The sequence below is a fragment of the Macaca fascicularis genome, chromosome 17 (assembly GCF_037993035.2).
Source record: "Macaca fascicularis isolate 582-1 chromosome 17, T2T-MFA8v1.1".
Classification (NCBI taxonomy): Eukaryota; Metazoa; Chordata; class Mammalia; order Primates; family Cercopithecidae; genus Macaca; species Macaca fascicularis.
Window position 1 is genome coordinate 98639613 of NC_088391.1, and position 17768 is coordinate 98657380.

Genomic DNA, 17768 nt, shown 5'->3' on the forward strand with positions numbered 1-17768 from the left:
TTCTTTGGGGTCCTGCTTCTTACTGACATGAAGCCATAAGGCAACGTGAGTTTTCTCTACCTACCAGCCTACCGAGAGCATCCTGTTGAAAAGTCTGCACCTTGTCCCATAGCTACATCTAACTCTGTCCTGGATAACTGCCCCTTCTAGCTCCTTCCCCACTAGAGGGTCCTAGATGATGGTCCTCCTATTACATCACTTTTCTGGATTAAACATCATTCTATTTATTGTATTTCTTTGCTCATTCCTTTTTTTTTTTTTTTTTTTGGCTAGATCTCATACTAGAACAACAGCACCATTATCTGAAGTACCAGTCCATCCCACCTCATTTACTAGTAGAACAATATTTTAACTATAGCTGTAAAGACCCATGAAAGAACCACCCCATCGCACAAACTGTGTAAAAAAAAGGCACAGTATGGGTTGTCTGAAATGGACAAAGATTATTTCTTTTCCCTTTTTTCTTTTCTTTTTACCTTTTAGTAGGTGAAAAAAAATGAGTTCCTGCAAATTCGTGACATATGCTGGATCACATAGGAGGTAATAATTTCTGAAGGGCTGACTCAAACCTAGTTCCTCTGTCCCCAGAAAAAAAAAAAATTATCTTTCCACAGTAATCACATTTAAGCCCATTCTTGAAATAAAATACAATTTATAACTTCAGATGTTTTCAAAACTGAATTTGCAAAGAGGAGAAAATGGGCAATCCTTGTCCCCAGCCTTTAGGCACCATCACATACTTCTCTGCATTGTGGAAGAAGGCAATGACACTAACATTTAAACTACTGCATTAGAGGATGGCAACTGTAAGTTTATTTCCTATTAGCATTCATTTTATAGATTTTCCTCTCTGACTAGAAATATCGCTTGAACTCCACTCACCATGGCAACAAAACAGCTGAAGATTCTTACAGCTTGCCTAGTGAAGAAAAATACTTGAAAATATCCTTTGATGCTAAAATTGGTTTTGTTTTCACAGTAACACATGAAGCAACTGAGGGACAAGGGATATCACTGTGTATTTCAAAAGATGGATTCGCCCAGAAGGAGCATGGAGGGTATATCAGAAAGAGAGGAAAAGAATGAAGGAACAAAAGGAAGTGAAGAAGAGCAAAAAGAAGGAAGGAAGGAAGGAAGGAAGGAAGGAAGGAAGGAAGGAAGGAAGGAAGGAAGGAAGGAAGGAAGAGAAGGGAAGGAAGGGAAGGAAGGAAGGAAATTAAGGCAGACCACAGCATGTTTATATCCTTGAAGGCACATTTATCCACACACGTGCTCTCCAAAATCATTCCTCATCCATATCATTGCATACACTTTGTTGTTGGATATCTTCACTTTGTTGTGTATCTGGCTGTTTCCTACAATTGGATTGTTATTTCCTTGAGGGCAAAGACCATGCTTTATACATCTTTGAACTCCTATTGTTCTTTTTAAGTGTGTGCTGGGTAAACAACTAAATTAAGATTTTTATCAAATAATCAAAAAAATATGGAAACTAAAAAACAGTTAATTTCAAACAACATTAGAATTTTTGGCATGAAAGGAATGGTCAGAGTAGAAATTTTCTTGAGTTTATTATTTCTGGCAAAATGTATTAACCAGTCTATTTTCCTTTTTCTCCCAGGATTGGTTGCAGAGTCCTTCTGTCAAAGGGTATTTGTGGAGGAAGTTAATAAATACCTGATTAACTGAATTAGACTGAGCACGTTTAGAAAGATAAATGCATTGCCAAATAGGTAAAGAATTACAAAGTCATATTGAATGACTGTTCATTTTTATCATGAGGAGTCCTTGTTTGTATATAACTGAGATCTGATTACATATCTTAAATAATGGATAAGGGGCAGATTACCATGTTTTCTTTGACAGAGAAAGTTTTTCCCAGGAACTTCATTTTCAGAGTCTAATGACCATGTTGATATTACTCTGTTCTTGGCTGCTTGACATCAATAAATAATGGTCTCCATTTTGGGGGAGGTATGTCAGTGATGTGCTATCAAATGCTTAGCAATCAACTTTCCAAGAGAAAGAAAAAACAAAGTCCATGCTTTTAGTATTTGCCAATTTCCATGGCGTAAATACTCCTACCATGACCAAATTCAGGATATAAACACAAGGCCATTGAATTCAGAGTTGGGAAGAAATGTGCGGTAGTGCAATATGGTGTCACAGTTCCATCATACATACACAGTAGATGTAAATACTCTCAAAAGCACAGATAGTACCAAAATAATTAGGAAGTCATGAGTCTTGAGTATTTTTTTAATATAATTCATTTAATTGTAAGTTTATATAATGTAATTTTTAATAAAGGTTGCATTTAAAAACCTTTAACAGTCATCTCTCCCCTGTAGAGGAAACAGCTCCAGCACACCACGGGATACTGTCTCTGTAGTTCTGCCTTAGATTATAGTGAGCTATGGGTAAGATGTGATATTATTTAACATGGCACCTCCTGGCCTGAGTAAGGAGGTGTGCAGTCTTTGCCTTATTGTACAATGTTGGCACGGACACACAGCAACAGGTGTGCTGTGCACTGTAACTGTGAAACAAGGGTGAGTGGGGAAACAGAGGCAGAGAACTAGCAGAGTACGATGTTCCCATGTTTTTGCCATTCTGCAGGGAGGCAGCTTCTTTGGTTTACCACACCAAAGAAGTACACCATTAGAGAGACCAAACCCTTCACATTACTCTGCATATTACGGAGAAAGGAGGGCAGAGACCATGCAGTCTACTGGGTAACGATGGGTGCTTCCTGCTACAAATATAACTTTATTTAAAAATAAGAGTTTCTGGAGATGTTCTTCCATTGAATCAATTGGAACTGGTTGAGCTAGATTCTCACCAGAAAAGGAGGAGGAAATGAGGATTTAGAGCATTCAGGATGTGCTTTTCTTCACCCCACATCAACTTAGAAGGTTGTCAAAATAAAGTAAATGTGGTTCCACAATGTAATTGATCTTTTCTCTTACTAGATTGTAGTTTTCCCAAGTCATCCAATTTTTCTGTATGGTATAGTCAGAGCCCAGAAGTTATTGGATATCCTTATGAGGTAAGTAGGAGGGTTCAGGTCTTCTTGCGAATTCTGAATGGTCTAAGGAAAGAGTGACTTCACAGTCAAAGCCGTGCCACTGATGGCCTGGCCAGAAGATAAAAAGAGAGAGTAGAGGTAACTGAGAGAGGGTTAGGGAAACCAGCATGAACCCACGTGTGTAATGTCAGCTTTGGGAGATGATCAGCCTTCCATCAAGCTAAAAGGAAATGGACTACCTGGCTTACCAACCAGAGTCTTTAGCAGAATTTCCAGTAGAATGACCAGAAAGGAATTTTAATCAAGTACTCTACAGAGATCAGTTGGAAAGCACAGAACAGAGTGGTGAGTGGAAGGCCCTTACTCTTGTACTATCAAGTGATAGAGCAAGCCCCTCACAGTGGGAAGAGAAGCTATAAAGTAATAGGATCACTTATAAAAAGTTAAAGAAGAAAGAAAGAAAGAAAGAAAGAAAGAAAGAAAGAAAGAAAGAAAGAAAGAAGAGAGAGAGAGAGAAAGAAAGAAAGAAAGAAAGAAAGAAAGAAAGAAAGAAAGAAAGAAAGAAAGAGAGAGAGAGAAAGAAAGAAAACAGCGAAATCTCCTTTGCACATCTGAGTATGGTATTGATAAATCCATGACTCTCTATAAAATATTCTTAGCAATCCATCACAAGTTTTCACATGTGGGTAGTACTGATATTATTCTACCCACTGTGGTGTGCAAGACACTACGTTTTCCATATCATTATTTCAATTTATAGTTATTTAAGCATTCTTGAAATAGTGTTGGAAACCAATTAATATATGAAAATGTTCCTCCCCCCAGTTATCTTCCAACTGTACAATTGAAGAAGATGAAATACACACACACACACACACACACACACACACACACACAAAGAAACAGTAAATGATTGCTCAAGGACAAAAATGGTCATTGGGTAATGAAACTAGTACATAGCTCAAGTTTCCCAATGCCTACTGTAATGTCATTTCCGTTTAAGTGTGTTACTCCCATTTACTAAAAACAGCTACTGGGCTGCTACCCATTTGTTCAAAGCCTAGGAACCCAGTTCTTTTAGAGAATTTTCAACCAAAGTTCACAGGAGGCTCCCTGCCTCTCCAGCTCTTCATTGATTTAATTGGTGTTTTTTTATAACACTTTAAATGCAAGATTTAGAAGGACCAGAATCAGATGTTAGAGGGGGAAAAAAAGCTTGTTCATCAAAGTTCCTTTCATTTCTACAAAGAAAAGTATTAATAACTTAGATATTTCACCTGAGCTGATTTGGTAGCTTCCTGCTAGTGAAAGCATCTGGCACTAAAACATCTTTCAGGTGACTACTGGCTGACAACTTTCCCCAATTCTTCTAAAGTAATCTTCTCAAGTAATTCTTCTAAGGTAATGTATGTTTAGAATTCCTGTATCTTCTTTGATTAGTTTTGGTGGATTGTTAGATTTCTAAAAAATTATGCATGTCACCCATGTATTCAAAATTATTTGCTTAGCGTTGGATCAGAAGTCTCATGAATCAAAACCCCTCTGTGTCTGTGGTTAGTTTGTTCTGATCATGTCTTGTTTTGAGTAGTTGCGTTTTGCTTCCCACCACTTGTTTTCTTTGAAAAAGTTAGCTAATAATTTCTGTACTTTATTGTATATTTTTACTTCAAAAATCAAGCTTTTAGATATATTTATTTTGACAATTTTATTAATGTCTGCCTTTATCTTTACTAATATTTACCTTTTACTCTCACTTTTTTGTCTTTTAGGGTTTTTTTTTTGTTATATTTATAATTCCTTGAGATGGATTTTTGGGAAATTATGTCTTCTCAACTGATAATGCAATTATTTATTGCTATATTTATTTCTGGAGTGTGGGTTTGGCTCTATCTAATTTAATGTAGTATTTTATTATAATTACTTTGGAGATATTGAGCAACAATCCTTTCTGCCACTAACTCTCCCTCCTCATTCTTAGCCAAAAGTCATTTAAAGAGAATGTTCAAATTTTAAATAGTAGGATATTTTATTTTCTAGTTTTTCTTCATTTATTGTTGTAGTATTTTGATAAGAAAATAATGTCTTTGTCATAATGTATTTTCTTCTTGTTTAAATGGTTTGGAGTTTTCTTTGTTAATTTTTGTAGCTATTTTAGCTATTTTAGGATGAATGGTCATTTCATTGACAAGAGTCAACAGTAGGTAAAAACTGTTGAAAATAACAGAGATTCTACAAGGTATGATTCAAACATCATTTAATTATCTAAAAGATACGGATATAGCAACTCAATACTGGCAGGTAGCAAAATGATCAGTAATATTTTCACAAACACGGTGGACATCTGGCACTAAAATTCCTCACTACAGAAAGCAAAGCTACAGATGACATGTAAATGAACAAAGGTTGTGCTAGAATTCCTTAAAGTATAAACATTTCTCTCTGATTCCAGTTTGCTATAGATGAGGCTTTAGAAATCCTGCTAGTAGTCACATCTGAATCCATGCCAGAGAATAGCTCATCTGGGCCAGGTGTGGTTCATCAATCTCTGAGACATCCTGTGCAATTTATCACTGCAGGAAAACAGCACCCTCAGACATGAAGTCCTCATCCATCACTCATGGAGTTGGGTTGTACAATCTGGCCTGAGACAATTCCTGATTTTATTGTCTGAGTACGAGGATGGGGGCAATTTTCCAAACAACTTTTACAAGTCATGGTTAAAATGTCTTAGACCAGTTGTAGTACTCCTTGAACTCGTGGTTGGGCATATAGTTACTTAACAAAAAGGCACATCCTCTGTTTTCAGGGCACAGAATTCACTGTATTGAGTAGATATTTTTATTCATCACATTACCTAGGTCTTGTTTATCATTATTTTGTTCACATGCTACGCTGCAAGAAAGATATGAATCAAATTGCCTACTACATTGCTTCAATTTCTCTTTATATTGTTTGTGGTTTGGTTTGTAAATGTTTATGATATTTTATTACATGCATAGATATTCACAACTATTAGATTTTAGTTGCAGACTGCATACTTAATCAATACGAATTGCCCTTCTTTGTGTCCTGTAGTGTTTAGTAACTCTAAATTTAATGCTGACTGGTATCATGACTCTTGATCTCAATTTGTGCCTGGCAGTCTATGTCCATCTGACTATTATGAGTCACTTTGCTTTCCCGACTTATATACAATAATATACAGTTGCATTTTATTCTGTAATTCCAACTGGGAGCGCTGGTATAATAAATGTGGTGGTTCTTGGAATAATAAATGTGATGGCTCTTGGTTTTGAATTCATATTTTGTTATTATATTACTGTTTTATTGTTGTTTAAATTTATTTTTTAACTTAATGCCTGTGTTGTTCACGTGTGTTAGTGTGTGTGTGTGCTTCTTCTGATTATTTGGAAGATTTGAAATTTTGTTCTCCTGGTCAAATTTACAACTAAAATTTTATGTTACATATGTCCTCTAATTTTACTTTTCTCAAACAAATCAATGAATTATGTAAAGTTAAAAACAAATGCAAGAAATATCTTGTAAAATAAATGCAGAATTAATAAATGATGACACTGAATAGTAGTTATGTAGTGATATTGTCATTTTAATTATAAAGATTTCTTCCTACAAGATAATTCTTTCTACATTACAAATTTTGCTGGCACTCCACATAAATGTGTGGTTGTGTTTATGTTTCTTTAGTCAATTCACAGGAGACTAAGGGAACTGGAAGTCATAAGTGGGGCTTCATTTAATTTTGATGCCAAGAAACATGGTAGATCTGAATGAAAAGAAGTCACAGGATGGTTGGCATAATTTGACTTTGCTTCTTTTGCTGGCTGAAGTCTTCTCCTACAACCATTTCCCCTCCATTCCCAGCTCCCCACTCTCCCTCACATTCTCTAAGACAACTCTATAGTTTGTGTAGCTTGTTTTCCCTTTCATTCTTGCCTCTCCCCATGCCCTGACTTTCTGTTAATTTATTAAATCATGCTACTCATCACACTCCAACTCAATTTTATAAAGAGAATGCAGTGAAAACTGTAATAACAGAAGAGGAAGTAGAGCATTATAAAATCTCAGAAAATGCTCTGGATCAAAATCTGATTCGCATGCAAACAACTATTACTGCTGAGACATTTAATCTTATGAAGCACCAGAAGAGCATCACAAGCTTTTAAAATTTTGTGCATATAAATGCAAGGAGAAAGAGCTGAGTGCAAGCACAAATGATATATATTTTTAAAATATCTAAGCAAAGAACTAAAGATGACTACTAAGCTCTTAAAATGATTACTTTAGAATACTTGGTATAATGTTGTTTAATTAGAAGAAATAGAATGTATTTATCTGAGAAATAATTTTTCAGAATACTAAATTGTTATTCATTTATTCATTCTTTGATTAAGTGTAAATCGAATGCCAACAATATTCTAAGGGACATGTCATCAATATGAATATGACATAGCCTCTTGAATACTTATGTAATTTTTAATAACAAAAGGAATCCATGTGCTTACAGAAAATGTAGAAAAATGGCATAGATTAAGAAAGCAAAAAAAACACAGCATAGTGGATAGATAGATGGTTAGACAGGCAGACATACAGAATTAATGTTGTCTTCATTGTATTATATAGCTTTCCATTTTTTACTCAGGTGAAAAATAAACCTATATTAAGCATTTACATCATATTGATATATTTTATAGGCTTTTCCCCCTTACTATGAAATACAATAATTTTCCATGTCATTAAATGGCTAATTTAGTGCCTAATACTAATGTATTAAATAGAAACATCTAATTTCCTTAAACAACCCACAGTCTTTGAACCTCTACACCGAATCCCACTCCACTGCATTGTGAACAATTCGTTCACGAATTTTTCCAGCTCTCCTTCCTGCAAAATGTTTTAGCATAAATTTAGCATATAAATATGTATATATAAATTAGTCACAAATTTGTACACTTGTGTTTAATTTGTGAAAGTAATTTTTATTATTTTTCTCAAAATTGTATAAAGAACTGGATAAATTTTTTAAAAAAATCTTATAGGGAAAAATTTTTACTGAAAAACTTCTGTGTCCCCTTTGCAGACTAACTGCACATTTCACTCGTGTGGGCATGAAGTGGCTCTCACTCCAGAGACAGTTGTGCTCTTCTACAAGGTGTGACTATTCTGGGGTTCTGCTAAAAGCCTCAGTGAATGAGAATTAAGGATTCTCCAATGGGTCTGATCATGGTTTGGACATCCTTTTACCTTGTGTGAACTCTGAGTAGTGTTCCACTTACCATCCCTTGGTCGTTACTTGCCCAGTCTTTTAAAAATCTACCTACTGTATGTAGGGTGGGCTAGTATTCAGCAATGCCTCAAGGGTATTTCTGTACTCATCTGTAGTGCTGTTTCACCATGAGACTCCTTCCTCGGAACTCTGTCCCACAACGTCCAGCCCTCTCAACCCCTTTAATTTCCTCTCCCCATCTTGTCAATCCAGTGAGAATGCTGGGCTCAGTCTGTGCTCTCCCTCCTTATGCTCATGATCCAAAAACTCTCTCAGGCAAACATCTGAATTATGATCACAGGACTCACTTCATTTGTGTGCTTCCCCACGGTCCCCACAATCACCGTTCCAGGCTGCTTGTCATCTTTTACCTGAAACAGTTGTTTCATGTATTTTCTCTATTCTTTTAATTTTTTATGACAGTAGGTTAAGTTCAGTCCTGTCACTCCATCATGGCTGGGAGCAACATTCTATGCATTCAGATTTAAGTAAGAGCATAAAATTTGAAGGATACAAGAAAATAGCCTCCCAAGGATGGCTGGCTAGATGTAGCTGAGACGTACCTTTTCTGTGGGGAGGAACCCAAATGTCAAGTGAGCCTTCGCACATTGAATTTATCTTTTGAGAAAAAAACACTGAAATTCAATAGAGAAGCGATGGAAGACACCATGATTGAAGCAGGGAGCAAGGCTTCCTGCTTACATCACCCTGCTCCAGGACCAGCCCCTAGCCAAGACTAGACCCAAAATGGGGGTGAGTGAAGGACCCTGGTGTACCTCATTCCCATGGTGGACCTCTGAGATCCTAGCTACAGGAGTTCCCATGATCGCTCCAGACATTTAGCATGGGAAGTTTCCTGGGGAACACTCAGAGTCACTGCTTGAACCTACATGGAGCCTAAAAGACATCAATCAGTGTGCTGGGCAGATGGAGCAAAATGTGAACCTAGACCCCACCTCCCACGGCTCTGTCTCCTGCCCTGAAACCTGAAAAGCTGCAGGTCTTGCTATCTGTCGGGTTGGGAGAGAGTGTGGCCAGGGCATGCCCACATGCCAAAGACAGCCCTCACTGCCATTGTCATGGGAATGAGAGGCATCTGATCACATGCCCCCATACCTGCTGGTCCTTCCTGACTGCCTGCTTGGCCTTTCCCACCATGAGGGGAGTGGGTAGAAAGCATGGCTTCCATTGCCTGACTCAGTGGTTTGTTCACTGCCTGAGAGTAGTTCAACACCCCATCACCACTGGTACTTGACCCTGTGGGGGCAGAGGACAAATCTGCTAGCCTGGTCTCAGTTCCCCAGGACTTGAGCACACCACCCACGAATTAAAAAAAATGTAGGGGGATGAGATGTGTGGCCTGATCTCCAGCAGGGGAGGAGCCTCACTGTTAAAACACAGAAGAGTGTGGCTGGTTTCTGCAGCAGGTCTGGAATGTCCAGAATGGCACAGCAATCTGGGTGTGGGAGGCTTGCAACTAACCTGAGCAGTCAGGCTTGTTGCCATGCGGACACCAGGGGAAACCCTCTCCCCCCAGGGTCTGGAGTGTGGAAGCTTGGGGAGACCCACAGCTATCTGTTTGCCTCGAAACCTGGGCTGCCCCTTTTCCCCTGAGCAGACTCCATGGCACAGAAGAGGCACCTTTGCTCCTCCTTGCAGGGTGGCCGGCATACTGAGAGCTACCCCTAGACCCTGACACGGTCAGTGCTTGCACCTGCCTCAGAGAGCCTGGTGGTGATGCTCACCAGGCCCATCCATGCCCAGCTTTATCCCCTCCAGCCACCTTGACAGCACAGCCTGGTGTAGAACCCCTAAGAACCCCATACCTTGCTCATTACCAGGGACACCTAGGTACTTCTCCCACCAAGAAACGCCAAGTAAGAATTCTACTGTTAGCACTGCACCCGTCTCTCACTTGCAAGGACCACTTACTGGCCAGGAGGTCAAACTTCCCAGCCCATCACAACTGCTGACATCTTTATACAGTGTTCAGCTTCTTGCTCACAAGTATCACCCACTGAACCAGTTGAGCACTGTAAAACGATGTCAGCAGTTGTGATGCGCTGGGCACAACCCAATGCAATTCCTGCTGACAGAAGTGCACAAGGCTGGTAATGAGATAAGCCCCCTGAGACTTCCACCTCCTCATCTCTATAGGAGACAGTGAGCCTGACCACATGCACAGCACAACAACGTTACAACCTGCAAACAACTAGCAATTGAGAAAACTGCTACAAGGAGGCTATGTCCAAGAAACGCATACAGAGCCTTGGTCTCCTAAAGGCACAAAGACACAAAGCCAAAGGGTCCTACCCAACATACACAACAGTTGCACCCTTGAGGGAGGAAGACAAAATCCCAAAACAAATGAAAGAAAATCCAAAAATAAGAAGTGACATATTCTACAGATGAGAAGGAACCAGCACAAGGACTCCAGCACCAAGAAGAAATAGAATGTTGTGACAACCCCAAAGGACCCCACTTGTTCTCTAATGACGGATCTTAACCAAAATAAAAACTTTGAAAGGACAGATAAAAAAAAATCAAAATGTGGATTGTAAGTAAGCTCAATGAGAGCCAACAGAAAATTGAAAACCAACAAAAAGAAACTAGGAAAACAATCCAGAAGATGAAAGACAATTATACGTATATAAAACAGAATTTTGAGAAATGAAATAATTCAGTGAATGAACTTCAAAACAGAGTTCAAAGCTTCAGGAATAGACTAGACCAAGCAGAAGATGGAATTTCAGAGCTAAAAGACTAGCCTTTTGAACTATCCCAGACCAAAAAAAAAAAAAAAGATTTTTGAAAAATGAACAAAACCTTCAAGAAATACGGGATAATGTAAAGCCAACCAAACTTAAGACTTATCAGCTTCCTGATGGAGAAGAAGAAAAAGTAAAAAGTTTAGAAATATATTTGAGTGAATAATTAGGGGAAATTTTTTTCAGACTTACTAGAGATGTAGACAAGCATTACAATACAATAAATTCAGAGAATACATGTAAGATATTATACAAGACTAACACCACCAAAGCATACAGCCAGCAGACTATCCAAGTCCAAAGCGAAAGAACAAATCTTAAAGTCAGCTAGAGTGAAGCATAAAATTACCTATACAGAAAATAACTTCAAAGTAACAACAGACATCTCAAAAGAAATCTTCCAAGCCAGAAGAGATTGGGGACCTATTTTTAGCCCCCTTAAAGAAAAAATAAATGCCATCCAAGAAATGCTTATCCTGCCAAGCTAAGCTTCATAAATGGAGAAATAGATCCTTTGCCAGATAAACAGATACTAAAAGAATTTATCAATACTACACTGGCCCTACAAGAAATGCACAAAGGAGTTCTAAACATGGAAACAAAGGATGATACTTGCCATAATTAAAGCACATATAAGGAGAAAGTTCACAGATCCTATAAATTCCTATAATTCACAGATCCTCTAATTCCACAATTGAGACTCCAAGGCAACTAGCTAATAAAATTATGACATGAATAAAACTCACATATCAATATTAACCTTGAAATTAAAAGACCTAAATGCTATACATTAAAGATATGGAAGGCAAATTGGATTTTAAGACATTATTATTATGCTGCCTACAAGAGATTCATCCAATGGTTAAAGACATCCACACGATCAAAGTAAAGAGGTGGAAAAAGACATATTATGCAAATGGAAGATAATAGTGAGCAGAAGTAGCTATTCTTATATCAGCTAAAACAGACTTTAAACAACAGTAAAAAAAATACAAAAAAGCATTATATAATGATAAAGTTTTCAATACAACAGGAAGATTTAACTATCCTGATTATACATGTACTCAACACTGGAGCACCCAGATTTAAAAAACAAATCTACTAGACATAGGAAATAGACTACAAGCAATACAATAAGAGTACAGAACTTCAAAATCATACTGACAACATTAGACAGGTCATCAAGTTAGAAAGTCAACAAAGAAACCCTTGACTTAAACTGGACTCTAGACCAAATGGACCAAATAGACATTTACAGAACATTCCACCTGACAATTGCAGAATATACATTTTTCTTACCCACACCTGGAACATTCTCCAAAATTGACCATGTGCTTGGTCATAAAGTAAGTCGTAATGAATTTAAAACATAAACTGAAATCACATCAAGTATCTGTCTGGACCACAGTGAAATAAAACTAGAAATCAATACTAAGAGAAACTCTCAAAACTATCCAAGGACATATAAATGAAACAACTTTCTACTGAATGGCTTTTGGGTAAACAACAACATGATGGCAAAAATCAAAAAAGTGTTTGAAATAAATGAAAATAGGCACAAAGCATATTAAAACCTGTGGGATACAGCAAAAGCAATGGTAAGAGGAAATTTATAGCATTAAAGGCCCAAATCAAAAAGATGAAACTTTCAAATTAACCAACCAATGTTGCAACACAAAGAACTAGGAATGCAAGAACAAACCAAATTGAAAGCTAGGTAATAAAATAAATAACAACGATGTAAAGACGATTGAATAAATTAAGACTGAGTCTAAAAAGTACATACCAACAAAATGAAAAATGTTTTCTTTGAAAGCATAAATGAAATCAATAAACCATTATCTAGGTTAACCAAGAAAAAGGGAGAGAACATTCAAATAAGCACAATCAGAAATAATAAATGTGACATTATAACTGATACCACAAAAAGGCAAAATATTATTTGAGATTCATCTCTATGTGCACAAACTAGAAAACCTAGCAGAAATGGATATATTTCTAGAAACATACAACATCCCAAGATTGAAATAGGAAAAAAGAGCAATTCTAAACAGACCAATATTGAGTAATGAAATTGAATCAATAATAAAAAGATTAAAACAAAAAAGCCCCAAATCAGATGGATTCACAGCTGATTTTTACCAAGTTTACAAAGAAGTGCCAGTGCCAATCTTACTGAAACTATTTCAAAAAATTAAGGAGAAAGTATTTCTCCCTAACTCATTCTATAAAATTAGCATCAGCAGCCTGACACCAAAATCAGGTGAGGATACAACAAAAACAAAAAACTACAGGCCAATATCCCTGATGAACATAAAAGCAAAAATCCTCAATGCAATACTAGCAAACCAAATCCAACAGCATATCAAAATTATAATTCATCTCAACCAAGTAGGTTTTATTCTAGGGATGAAAAGATGATTCAACATTCACAAATCAATAAATGTGATTCACCAAGTAAACAGAATTAAGAACAAAAACAATATGATCATTTCAATAGATGTAGGAAAAGCATTTGATAAAACACAACAACCTTTATGATAAAAACCTACAACAAACTAGGTGTTGAAGGAACATACCTCAATACAAGAGCCATATTGACAAAGCTACAGTATAGCATCATACTGACTGGAAAAAAGTTGAAAACATTCCCCCTTAGAAAGAATAAAACAAGGATGTCCTCTCTCACCATTCCTATTCAACGAAGTCATGGAAATGCTAGCCAGAGAAATCAGGCAAGACAAATAAATAAGAAAAGGGGAAGTAAAATTGTCTCTCTTGATGAGACAATCTTATGCCTAGAAAACCCTAAAGACATCTCCAAAAGACTCCTAGACTCGATACTCAACTTCAGTAATGCTTCAGAGTACAAAATCAATGTACGGACATCAGTTGCATTTTTATACACTGATAACATGCAAGCTGAGAACCAAATCAAGAATTCAATTCCATTTAAAATAGCCACAAACGTGGAAATGAAATACCTAGGAATACATTTAACTAAGAGGACAAAATATCTTTACAAGAACTACAAAACACTGGTAAAAGAAATCATAGATGACTCAACAGTGACACAAACAGAAAAACATTCCAAACTCATTTCATGATTTTGATGTAAAGAATCAAAATCATTAAAATGATTACCCTGCCTAAAGCAATATATATAAATACACACACACACACGTGTGTATATATATACACATATATATTTATTATTTTATATGTATATATTTATTTATTTTGAGATGGAGTCTTGCTCTGTTGCCCAGGCTGGAGTGCAGTGGTGCGATCTCGGCTCAATGAAACCTCCGCCTCCCCAGTTCAAGCAGTTCTCCTGCCTCAGCATCCTGAGTAGCTGGGATTACAGGCGTGCACCACCAGGCCCAGCTAAATTTTTTTTCTGTGTGTGTATATATATATATATATATATATATATATATATATATACACACACATTTTTTTTTAGTAGAGAAGGGGTTTCACCATGTTGGGCAGGCTGCTCTCAGACTCCTGACCTTGTGACCCACCCACCTTGGCCTCCGAAAGTGCTGGGATTACAGGCGTGAGCCACCACACCCGGCCCCAAAGCAATTTATAGATTCAATGCAATCTCTATCAAATTACCAATGTAATTCTTCACAAAATTAGAAAATGTCAACCCAAATAAGCCTATTTAATATTAAGACATTTAATAATCAAAATCCCAAAGGTCAAAAATAATGCCCGGATTCTAAAAGCAGCAAGAGAAAAGAAACAAGTAACATACAAAGGAGCTCCAATATGTCTGGCAGCAGGCTTCTCAGTGGAAACCTTACAGGACAGGAGAGAGTGGCATGCCATATTTAAAGTGCTGGAGGAAACATACTTATATCCTGAAATAGTATACTCAGTGAAAATATCTGTCAAACATGAAGGAGAATGAAATACTTTCCCAGACAAACAAAAGTTGAGAGATTTCATCAACACCAGACATGTCCTACAAGAAATGCTAAAGGCAATTCTTTAACCTGAAAAGAAAGGACTTTATTAAACAATAAGAAATTATTTGAAGGTACAAAACTCACTGGTAATAATAAGTTCATAGATAAACACACACTATTGAAACACTGTAATTGTAGTGTGTAAAGTATTCATATTTTGAGTAGAAAGACTAAAAAATGAACCTACCAAAAATAATAACTACGACAACTTTTCAAGACAGAGAGAGTGTAATAATACATAAATAGAAACAACTAAAAGTTAAAACTTGGGGGAATGAAGTTAAAGTGTAGAGTTTTTATTAGTTTTCTCTTTGCTTGTTTGTTAGGGTGGTTTCACAATCACTGTTAAGTTATAATCAGTTTAAAATAATGGATTATAAGATACTGTTTGCACACCTCATGGTTACTGCAAATAAAAAACAACAGATACACAAAAATAAAAGCAAGAATTAAAACATGCCACCAGAGCAAATCACTTTCACTAATAAGAAAGCAAGAAGGAAAGAAGACAAGACCGACCACAAATCAACCAGAAAACAAACAATAATATGGCAGGAGTAAGTACTTACTTATCAGTAATAACACTGTAAGTAAGTAGTATAGAGTGGCTGAATGGATTAAAAAACAAGACCCAATGATCTTGAAATTCACTTCACCTATAAAGATACATAGAGACTGAAAATAAAAGGATGGGAAAAGATGTTCCATGCAAATGGAGAGCAAAAAAGAACAGGAGTAGCTATACTTATATCAGACGAAATAAATTTCAAGGCAAGCACTGTTAAAAAGAGATAAAGAAGTTTATTACGTAAAGATAATGGGGTCAATTCAGCAAGAGAATATGACAATTGTAAATACATATGCACCCAACACTGGAGCACCTAGACATACAGATCAAATATTACTAGAGCCAAAGAAAGAGATAGACCCCAATACAATATGAGCTGGAGACTTCAAGACCTCATTTTTGCCACTGGACAGATAACACAGATAGAAAGTCAATCAGGAAACATCAGACTTAATCCTCATGAACGGACTTATTAGCTGTTTATGGAACATTTCATCCAACAGTTGTAGAATGCATATTCTTCTCCTCAGCACATAGATCATTCTCAAGGATAGGCAATATATTACACCAAAAACCAAATCTTAAAACATTCAAAAAAGTTGAAATTATATCAAGTATATCCTCTGACCTCAATGCTATACCTCTAGAAATCACTAACAAGAAGAGCTTTGGAAACTACATAAACACATGGAAATTAAACAATATGCTCCTGAATGATCAGTGGGTCAATGAAGAAATTATGTAGGAAATTAAACAATTTCTTCAAACCACACAAAAAAGTGAAAATATGGAAACACAATATATCATAACCTATGGGACACAGCAAAAGCAGTACTAAGAAGAAAGTTTAAGCCATAAGTGCCTATATCAAAAAAGTAGAAAAGTTTCAAATAAACAACCTAATAATGCATCTTAAATAACTGTGAAAGAAGAGCAAACCAAACCCAGAATTAGTAGAAGAAAAGAAATAATAAAGATAAGTCAAGAAATAAATGAGATTGAAACAAATAAAAAATACAAAAGATCAATGAAAGAAAAAATCAGTTTTTTGAAAAGATAAAGCAAATGACAAACTTTTAGCTAAGGTAAGAAAAATAAAGAGAATCCACAAATAAATAAAATCATTCATAAAAAAGCAGACATTACAACTGATACCACAGAAATTAAAAGTATAATTGGAAGCTACTTTGAGAAATTATATACCAATAAAATGGAAAACCTAGAAAGAAATGAATAAATTCCTAGACATATACAACCTACCAAGACTGAACTATGATGAAATCCAAAACCTGAGCAGACCAGTAACAAGTGATGAGACTGAAGTCATAATAAGGTCTTCCAGCAATGAAAAGCCTGGGACCTGATGGATTCACTGCTGAATTTTGCCAAACATTTAAAGAGGAACAAATACCATCCTACTTGAACTACTCTAAAAAATAGAGGAGAGAATAATTGAAAACTCTTTCTATGAGGCTAGTATTACCCTGAAACGAAAACCAGACAAAGACATTTTAAAAAAAAGAAAAGAAAAAAGAAAAAAAACTACAGGCCAATATTTTTAATGAATATTGATGCATAAATTCTCAACAAAACACTAGCAAATCAAAACACATCATAACAATCATTGATCATGACCAAGTGGGATTTTACTTAGGGAGGTTCAACATGCACAAAAATAATCATTGTGACATAGCCTATCAACAGAATGAAGGACAAAAAACATATTATCATTTCAATTGATGCTGAAAAATTGATTGGTAGTGTTCAAAATCCCTTTGTGATTTAAAAACCATCAAACAACTGGGTGTAGAAGGAACACACCTCAACACAATAAAAACAATATATGCATACTCACAGCTAGTATCTGTGATAAAATGGGATAAAACTGAAAGCCTTTCCTCTAAGACCTGGAACATGACAAAGATGCCCACTTTCACCACTGTTATTCAACATAGTCCTGGAAGTCTGAGCTACAGTAATCAGACAACAGGAAAAATAAATAAATAAAGAGCATACAATTGGAAAGGAAGAAATCAAATTATCTTTGTTTGCAGAGGATATAATCTTATACATGGAGAAACTAAAGACTCCACCTAAAAACCATTAGAATTAATAAAGAAGTTCAGTAAAGTTTCAGGAC